This window comes from Hydra vulgaris, chromosome 05 (genome assembly GCF_038396675.1).
Source record: "Hydra vulgaris chromosome 05, alternate assembly HydraT2T_AEP".
NCBI lineage: Eukaryota > Metazoa > Cnidaria > Hydrozoa > Anthoathecata > Hydridae > Hydra > Hydra vulgaris.
In genome coordinates, this window is record NC_088924.1 from 39985276 (window position 1) to 39994699 (window position 9424).

General features: G+C 28.2%; 1 long non-coding RNA gene across 1 annotated transcript; it reads left to right on the top strand.

The window, feature by feature from the left end:
• The first annotated feature begins 7828 nt into the window (after positions 1-7828).
• LOC136080856 (uncharacterized) lies at positions 7829-8531 on the top strand. Its single transcript, XR_010638686.1, has 2 exons — positions 7829-7943; positions 8485-8531. It is a non-coding gene; the product is annotated as an uncharacterized LOC136080856 (long non-coding RNA).
• The last annotated feature ends 893 nt before the right edge of the window (positions 8532-9424 follow it).

Genomic DNA, 9424 nt, shown 5'->3' on the forward strand with positions numbered 1-9424 from the left:
ATTTATATAAAATATATAATTATATTAGTCAAACGAAAAATGAATTACCAGCACGAATGTGGAGCTCGAAAAAGGAAAGAAAGATTGTTGAGGTTGAAAAATGTAAATGAAAAATAAACTCGCCTTCAAAGTTATGGGTTTTCAGTGTCTGCGATAGAGAAAGACTCAGAAAATCAATATCATAATGTAGAAGTTGATTTTAGTAATAACGACAACGTGGTTGAACAAATTGTAGATTTAATTAATACGACTCGCGACTTTCCAGGTTCTGGTAGCATAGAAAATAAAGCTGAAATAGAGCATGGCGATGTTTTCATTCCTATCAACAATCTCTGAGAATTATAAATCAGATATAGCTGATAATATTATTAAAATAAAGCTGTTTGACTTTGATGTTGGTAGTCTAAAAAATGAAAGATAAAATGCTTCTGATATTAAGGAAGCAGTTCGTAAGGGGTCCAGAAAAGGCTCAATCTCAATTTCCAAAAGATGTGAACAGACATTCATTTCCTGTTTGTATACTACATAAAAGTATGAAAAATGGAGAAGCTGTTCCCCGTTATTGGCTTGTTTGGAGCAAAATGAAACAATCATTGCTTTGTTTTCCTTATTACCTTTTTAGTGAATTACCATTAGCACGTTGCTAATGCCTAACCACTTTATCTGGGTACTGTTTTCAAAGGGAATAGAAAAAATTACAAGATAAAATTCCAGAGCATCAAAGCAGCAGCAACCATATATATTGTTATATTAAATGGCGGCCGTTGGAAAAAAGTATTTATTCTTTATTATTCTTCACTGTCAATTTTATGCTACTGCGGAGCAATAAAAATCAAGCACTGGAAACAGGTTTTTCACCAAATTTTAGATGTCACGTTGTTTCTAGCCGAACGAGGTTTAGGATTTAGAGGAACAAGTAATTTAGTTGACGTGGCATTAAACGGAAATTTTTTGGGCATTTTAGAATTGATAAGCCATTATGATTCTGTCTTGAAAGAACATCTGAACAAAGTTATAAAGTCACAGAAGAGAAGGAAATTCAAAATTAGTTTATAAAGCGTTGTGTCAAAAAAGTATTAGAGGTATTTTTCTATTAAATTTAAAACTAAATTATGTTCGTATATACATACAAATATATGTTTGTATGTATTCCAGTATACACTCACTGGAAGACTAACTGTATCTTTCTTCCAGTGACCGTTACACAAGCAGAACGCTCTTTCAGCACGCTAGCAAGAGTTTTAGGATTTGTCAAGATCGACTTTCTAATTTGGAAGACTGGCAATTGGGACGCTTATTGCTAGGAGTTTAAACTTTGATGCAGTTATCAAACTTTTTGCGAGCAAAAAACTCGCAAAGCTCGTTGAGGCTAATTGTAATACAATTAAATAAAATGATTTATTTTGAACATTTAAAATTCAAAATAATATTTTTTTAAAAAAAACGTTAGAGCACATTTTTGTTTTCTAAAATCATATTTGTTTGTAAAACTCTTTCAAAGATGGAGGTTTTATTAACACTTTCTATTTTAATTTACATTCTCTTCTTTTAACAATTTCAAGTAAATTACTAATAATATCAATATTAAATAAAAGACTACTTAATTAAAAGGCTTTTTATCAAAAAAATATTTTTTTAAATAAACTAATTTCTAACAAATGAAACTTGTTAAAAATATGTAAGGATTCGTTGACCAACCTAACTTATTAAAGACACATCATATTATAGAATTAGGTTTGATAAATTCAAGTTACGTTTCCAATATGGATATATTGTATGTATATATATATATATATATATATATATATATATATATATATATATATATATATATATATATATATATATATATATATATATATATATATATATATATACATATAAAACACACCGTTTTAAAACGCTACAAGAATTTCTTTTTTAATGAATTCACCACTGAAAGGCCGAGAGAACATATTTTAGTTAGAGATTTCTATTTTTTTAAGAAAAACAAGACAAAATTATATAAATTTGAAAACTTAAACAAACAGACGAGTAACGGAACTTTACTATGTTGCGATAACTGCAAGCCTAAAGTATAATAGTCTGCTTCATAAAAAATTTACAGCCTGTTTCATAAGAAATTGACTCTCCAGGCTTTATTTATTGCAAAATTTGAAACAATTTTGTAGTAGCACAGAGTTTTTTCAAGGTCGCGCTCAATAAATATAACTAGAACAGAGTTTTTTCAAGATTGGGCTCAATAGATATTACTAGGAGACTGGTAAGCCGGTTTTGAGTCATAGTAGATCTTAGCGCTATTTTGATTAGACCAAACTTACTGAATAATTGCTTACTAATAAATGCTTGGCAAAATGCATATTGATTTAAAGAGAGACTGTAGACTTTTCTGATAGATCTCAGTCAATAGTTCTATCGAAGTGAGAAATTCTATAAGCGCGCTTGAGACTACCCAGATGACAATAAGAAAGTTTCCTCTCATCCCATTGTTCAAATAGATTTGCGCCAAAGTTTTTCATTTCTCCTCCAGGCTAGGTGATTTAACTTTTTTTTTTCACTCAACCTACTCTTAGATTCTAAAACTCATAAGAAAGAAAAGCTGTTTGTTGTCTTTTATATAGCTTAAAACCTGTCACTTATTTGTTGAATTAGAGTATTGAGAGCGGTATCGTTTAGCTTTAACTGCTTCTCTTTATTTTTGCGAAAATGAGCTTTGTTTTTAATTTTTTGTCGTTTTTTCATTGTTCACTTTAAAAAAAAGTCTAATGGAAAACCATAAGCTCGACAGTAGTCAATTAAATCTACTTCATTAATGAATTTGAGCCAAGAATATCTAAGTTTGATAAAATTCTCGATAGGAGTTTTTATATGTTTTAACTCATCATCTAAGGATATGTATTCTGAATAATAAAGTGAGACGCTGACATTAATTTTTATTTTTATTATGAATTTTTTGGTTGAAGAGCTTCATACAAAAAGTTTGTCTTAATGATGACTTTAAATGACTGAATCCATTTCTTCATAGATTTTACTACATTCAATAGGTAAACAGTTAGACCAGGGTCACAAAGTTTCTGCTTCCTCATTTTTCCGAGGATTTTCATCGAACTGGGAATTCTTGGCTAAGAATTTTCATCAAACAGGAAATTCGAGGCTAAGAATTTTCATCGAATAAGGAATTCTCAGCTAAGAGTTTTCATCAAACAGGGAATTCTCAGCTAAGAATTTTTATCAGGGCTTCCACTGAAAAGATTAGGAGTAACTAAACCTGACTAAAATAGTTCTAAACAGCAAGGTTAGAACACCAGAGCACTGCGTGGCATGTAAATAGATTGCGAATTCTTCTGAAGTTAATTTTTTATACTCCTTTGTACACACCAGACATGTTGGCTCAGTTGTTGTATCCTTGATCTCCGCAGTTTTTAAACTTATGTCATTTTGATCCTTTGCAATGTTCGTAACTTTTTTTTTTTTTTTAAGATTTTTAACCCTGAGAAAACGCTCCTTAACAACCCATTTTTTATCAATACTATAGTAGAAAAACCAGAAAACAATGATGATTTGCTCAGTATAAGAGATGTCAGGAGTTCCCGTCAACGAACATGGAATAGTAAATAGCCGTATGAGCCTCTTTAATGATGACACCGTGAACAATTCCTTCGATATTTTTGATAAATTCATTTTGAGAACTCCAATCCAAAGAATGATCATTAATTTTTTTACATTTTTGTTGGCAGCGGATAACTTTTTCTCAGTATAAATGAAAGAGTTGTTGTTTTTTCTGCCTTGAGAGCCAGAATTTTTTTTTTAAACTCGATATTTTTTGATTTGTACGTAGTAAGGAACTACGACCTATAAATTACTTTTTTGATACTCTATTATTGAAAAGAGAGCTCAATAAATATTTATAAGTTTATAGTATTGTAGAATTTATAGTATTATAACAGTTTTTACTTATTTTGTTTGAATATTCCAAAAAGAAAAATTTAAGTATTCTACTTGAACGCACAAAATTTGTATAGCTATTTTTATGGTATTTAGCGAATTTAAAGAAACATTAGTATCTCAAGTAAGCAATGTATTTTTTTTATTTTTAGTCGTTTTTTTTTTATACTGGCATCTAATGTATAGTGGGCATCAATACATAATGGGCTAATAGGGTAACCAAGTAACTTAATTTTTTACCTCTGAATTTCTAACTTCGTTATGGATGTGTCTGAAATGTTATCTGATGAATTTCAAATTTATTTAAATAAATTAAAAATTAACAAAAAACTCGAGAGACCTTGATAATGTTAGCACTAATGATTTAAAGTTAGTATTTGAAATTATTGAACTGTCTCTTTCAATAATCATCAATTCGTCTTTAGCAACTGACGTTTTTTTCTGATGTAATTGGTATCTTCTTAACTATAAACACTCTTAATTTAATCTCTTTGAAGATGAAACAAATATTTTCTTTTCACACTCCAATATTAAAAAAATATTTTATACTATTAATCACAAGCTGCAACGCCATAGTAAGTGATTTAAAGGTAATAAACTTTCTTTAAATATTATCGAAACCAAATTTATTCTATTTTCTAAACCATTTAACTCTGATATCTTACCACTTTGACTTACTCAGCTGATCATTAATATAAAAAGTAAAATATAAAATATAAATATAAAATTCAACAATAGTTCTAATAATAGTTTTTTGAAGAAATTCTTAATCGGATAAATCACATTTTGCCTATTGAAAATAAAATCTCCAAGGCAACCGGCATCATGCATAAAATAAAACTCTTACTAAGCAAAACTTTTAAAGCGACAGTTAAACAGTATTTATTTGATTCAACTGACGCCAATATATTCTCGTGTTTCTAAAAATAATATTAATAGTTTCTAAAAATAATATTAATAATCAAAATTAAGATAATTAATTCCATATTGAAACCAAAACGAAGAAAAATCATCATTATATTGCAATAATAACAGTATGTTCTATACTTATTATGTGATGATAGTGTATATGGCTTTTTTTATTTTTATCTATTCACTTTGTTAATGATTTGTTTTTATTTCGCGTGGAATACTGCTGTAAAAATGCGTATCAGCGGACCATCAGGAGGCTGAAGATAAGACTTTAGTCTTTCACTAGTTCTTGCATTTCTTAATTTATTTTATATTTATAAATGCATGGAAATTATGAGAGAGTATTGTATAACTCATATACTAACGAAATAAATTTTATTTTATTACAATACACATATACACAATAACAGTTTTACGATTCATTTTAAATGTCGCCTTTTACAATTAGTATACTTGTAAGATTTAGTATTCTCTCAAAAAGGCTTTATTGAAATTCTTAAAAAAATTTGAATTAAGCTTTGACAGAGTTCAACAAAGAAGCTTTTCGTGCAATCTTTTCTTATAAGTTTCATAAATATAAGCATTGTTGTTATTTATTTCAATAAAATTATTGTATTTTTTAAATTTTAGTACAAACCACCTGCATCTATACTCTATAGTTAATTTAGTGTAAAAAGTTTTCAACCGCATTTGCTTGATAATTTGACAGGATTTGTGGCATTATGAACAAGCTTTGATCACATTTAGAGGAGGATTTCAATAGCAAATGCAAAAATTGCGTTTGCTGTGGTAACTTTTAAATGTATTGCCTTAAAAATTAGTTGTGGTTTTAAAACAATATAAAAGCGAATGATGAGCGTGAGATGAGCATACATTAGGAGTATATAATAAGAGACAAGTGAAGAATTTTGAAATATTTAAACCCTAACGTAAATAATCACTCAGTATTTAAACTCTAACGGCTATTGAATAATAAATGAAATGCGTGTAGATCTATTTTTTATTAATCCTTCAATGTACAATAAAATCACTATTTAATAAAAAAAATTGCCTAAACCTTGTTGCTTTCCATCGCTTCAGTCACTCCAGAGATCAAGGTTGACCGACAAATTCACTACACATTTGATTGTTCAATGATACCATATTATACTGATTATAATAAATGAGGAGAAATTTTAGAGATTTTTTTTGCTTTTTGCTTCTCATCTTCATATATTATCAAATTTTGATTAAAGTTAGTTCTTACAGCACAACTATTTTGGTTAAAGATATCTTGGATATTACAGGTGCAATTAATTATACATTGATCACATATACTTATAATTAATTCAACATTCTGAGTAATTTTACTTATTATCACTTTTAAAACTAAATATAATTAAATTTTAGATTCAATAACTAAATAAATGATATCTTCCTCGCACTTAGAAAATAAAGCTTCAGCACTTGGTGTTTTTAATGATGTTCATGAACTCTTTTAAAGTTTTAAATACCCATTACTGCAAATAATTGCAGAAACTGGTTTAGTAAATTCCCAGTACGTATGATTGAAGTATTCCTTACATTGTTTTTACAGGTTACCCTCTCAAATTGAGGGGGGTTTAAACTTTATATGGTCATAATTATTGGACGCTGAGAGATAATAAAATGAAACTTAAAGTTTATCGATTAATCTAAGTCTAGTTGAGAAAAGCACACAAAATATTTTATCAACTTGTTGCCCTCACATTTGGAATGTGGAAGAGGGGGAGGTAAATTTTAGGGCTTTCTTTCTCTCAGCCTCCAATCATTGCAGTTTTTTCCAAAGCATCATTATTTGACATAAGTATAAACATAATAATGTTTGGAGTTTGCTCCATTTTTGGAAGTTAGCTATCTCAAACACTAAAAAATGCTGGATCCGTCACTGAAACGGGAGGATAGCATTTCTGCTTTTCTTTGAGTAACAAAAACAGAGCTGGATAAATGTCATCTTTGTGTATTAGTTAACTGATTCTAATTAGTTCGTACTGGTTATCTGACAGGTGTCATAGAATTTTAAGGAAGAGAGCATCTGCAGAACTCATCTTAATTTGATGATTTATTTTAATCCAATTTTTCTTCACAATCACTTTTTCTGTATGGCTTATGCAGCGCTACTGCAGGTTACTGAGGTTGTTTTTAATTTTGGTCTACTTTCTTTTCATGAACGAAAACCAGTCTTTATATTTTTTAGTCAATTATGAAAAGATTCTGTAATGCTTTGATTTTATAAACTTACTGAAAAAGATCTTTAAACTATCTTTTAAATTACTTAAATTATCTGTATCTGTAATTTATCATTTTCAAAAACAAAATTAACAAGATATAAGTGCAGACTTTGATTAAAAATCCCTCGATTTTGTTGAATTCAAGTTCTCGATTTTGGTCACTTCTCTTTATGAATAAAATTAAAAAGAAAACACTTTCGTATAATTATACATATACTCGCATATTCTAAACGGAACATGCAAGTATACAAATGTTCCGTACGGAACATGTGTTTAGTATATGTACAGATGTTCCGTACGGAACTATGCTTTTACATTTTTTTAAAATTAGTTATTTAGATGCTCCAAGACGTCATAGCGGTCTTATCACAGAGCACCGTGGAATAGCATTTAACCCGGAAGCTCTCACCTCTCTAACCAATGACGATACATTAGTGCGTCAACAAAATAAACACAGTCAATTACATTTTTTTGTTTCAGTGTTTTTACCCATATATCAGAAGTTACATTATGCACATTTATAGGCAAAAAACAGTTTTGTTTACTAAACTTTTATTTACTTTATATTTCTAGTTCAAGGTTTAAACTTTCTACAATAAAGAATGTAAATATTTATATATAAAAACAAATATTTTGATTACCTAGTTCATTCAAAAAAAAAAAAGTTCAACTCCCTAACAAACACAAGATCTAAATGTCTATAAATAGAACTTCTTTGACTAAAATTAAATACTAATTTAGCCTAAATTACAATACTATTGTAATTTTGTCATTGGTCCTATTGTCAATATATCTACCACTACATACTAACCTTTTTTTTAATGAATAAATGCACAGGTAAAACATTTATAACTTCTATTGTCAGTTTATTCTTCCTGATGGTCATTAGATATTATCTTTAGTTACTTTTGTCTTTTTTATCTTTCATTACTATCTTTACAATTTCTATAGTCAGTTTATTCTTTCTGATGGTCTTGAATAATCTAATTAGTAATATTAGTATGATACATCCCTCCTTTTATATATATATATATATACATATATGTAAATTATGTTAGTGTATTTTACAAATAGAGTGCTCAATGTTCTTAAAGAACAGAGCAATAATAAATTAGTAAAAAACACTTATCTTACTTTTATCTTCTACTTTAAGTTTCACCATTGCTGGATCATCAGGAAGAGTTACTAAATCTCAAAATCTCTTTTGAGATTTAGTAACTCTTCCTGATGATCCAGCAATGGTGAAACTTAAAGTAGAAGATAAAAGTTAGATAAGTGTTTTTTACTAATTTATATATATATATATATATATATATATATATATATATATATATATATATATATATATATATATATTTAATTATTATTATTTCTTTAGGTACCCCGAGCTCTTGTCCGCGGTGCTTTGTGATAAGTCCTTTGAAAGTAAGTTCATGCTTCCTTCCTTACTAATGTTATTAAACTAGTCAACACATTTTATGTAGACTGTTTTTTAATATGTTAATAAAGTTAAATAAAACAAAGTGATCTTCTAGCATCAAGGATATGTAATGCTGATACAATGAGGTTTCATGTGTTTACAAAAATCACAAAATATTTTCTGTAAAAGGAAAAAGACTTCTGGGTAACTAAACTGGAAAACGAGGCAGAATAAATAAATGTCTGGAAAATGACGCAGAAATAATGTTATGTTTTCCGTGAATGTAGCTTGACATTTCATACCTATAACCTTGTAAACAAACGAAAAAAAGCAAACGCTTAAAAATAGGGGCACTTATAAATAGTCTTGCAGTTCCATATGGCAGCAGCTGGATGTACAGAATAGTTTCCTCAAGGGTTTGAAACACTTCTAAAACTTTTTTAAGCATCCCTATTATATTAAGATTCTAAAAAAACGTTTGGATTGTATAAAGTGTTTTAAAAATGTAATAATAAATAAATAAATAAATAAAGTGTTTTTCAATTTATCTTCAGTAAAAAGTTAATTTAAAACTAAATGATGGCGTTTAATTTAAAACTAAATGATGGCGTTAAAAATGCTTATTTCGTTTTATTCTTTTTATATCAGACTAGCGGAAACAAATCAATTTTTGCCAAAATAATTCTGCTCCTATAATTTTGATTGACATTAACTCTGAATCTAAAAAAAAAAATCATAATCTTGTTGGATTAGTCAAACAAAAGTTGTTTTGATATAATATTCTGTTTCTTATATTACAACTGGAATGTCTATGCTGTGAAATGCAAGCTAAATAATGTATCATGTTTATGTCTAATAATTAAAAAAGTTGTGGAATGCAGTTTAAATTATATATAAA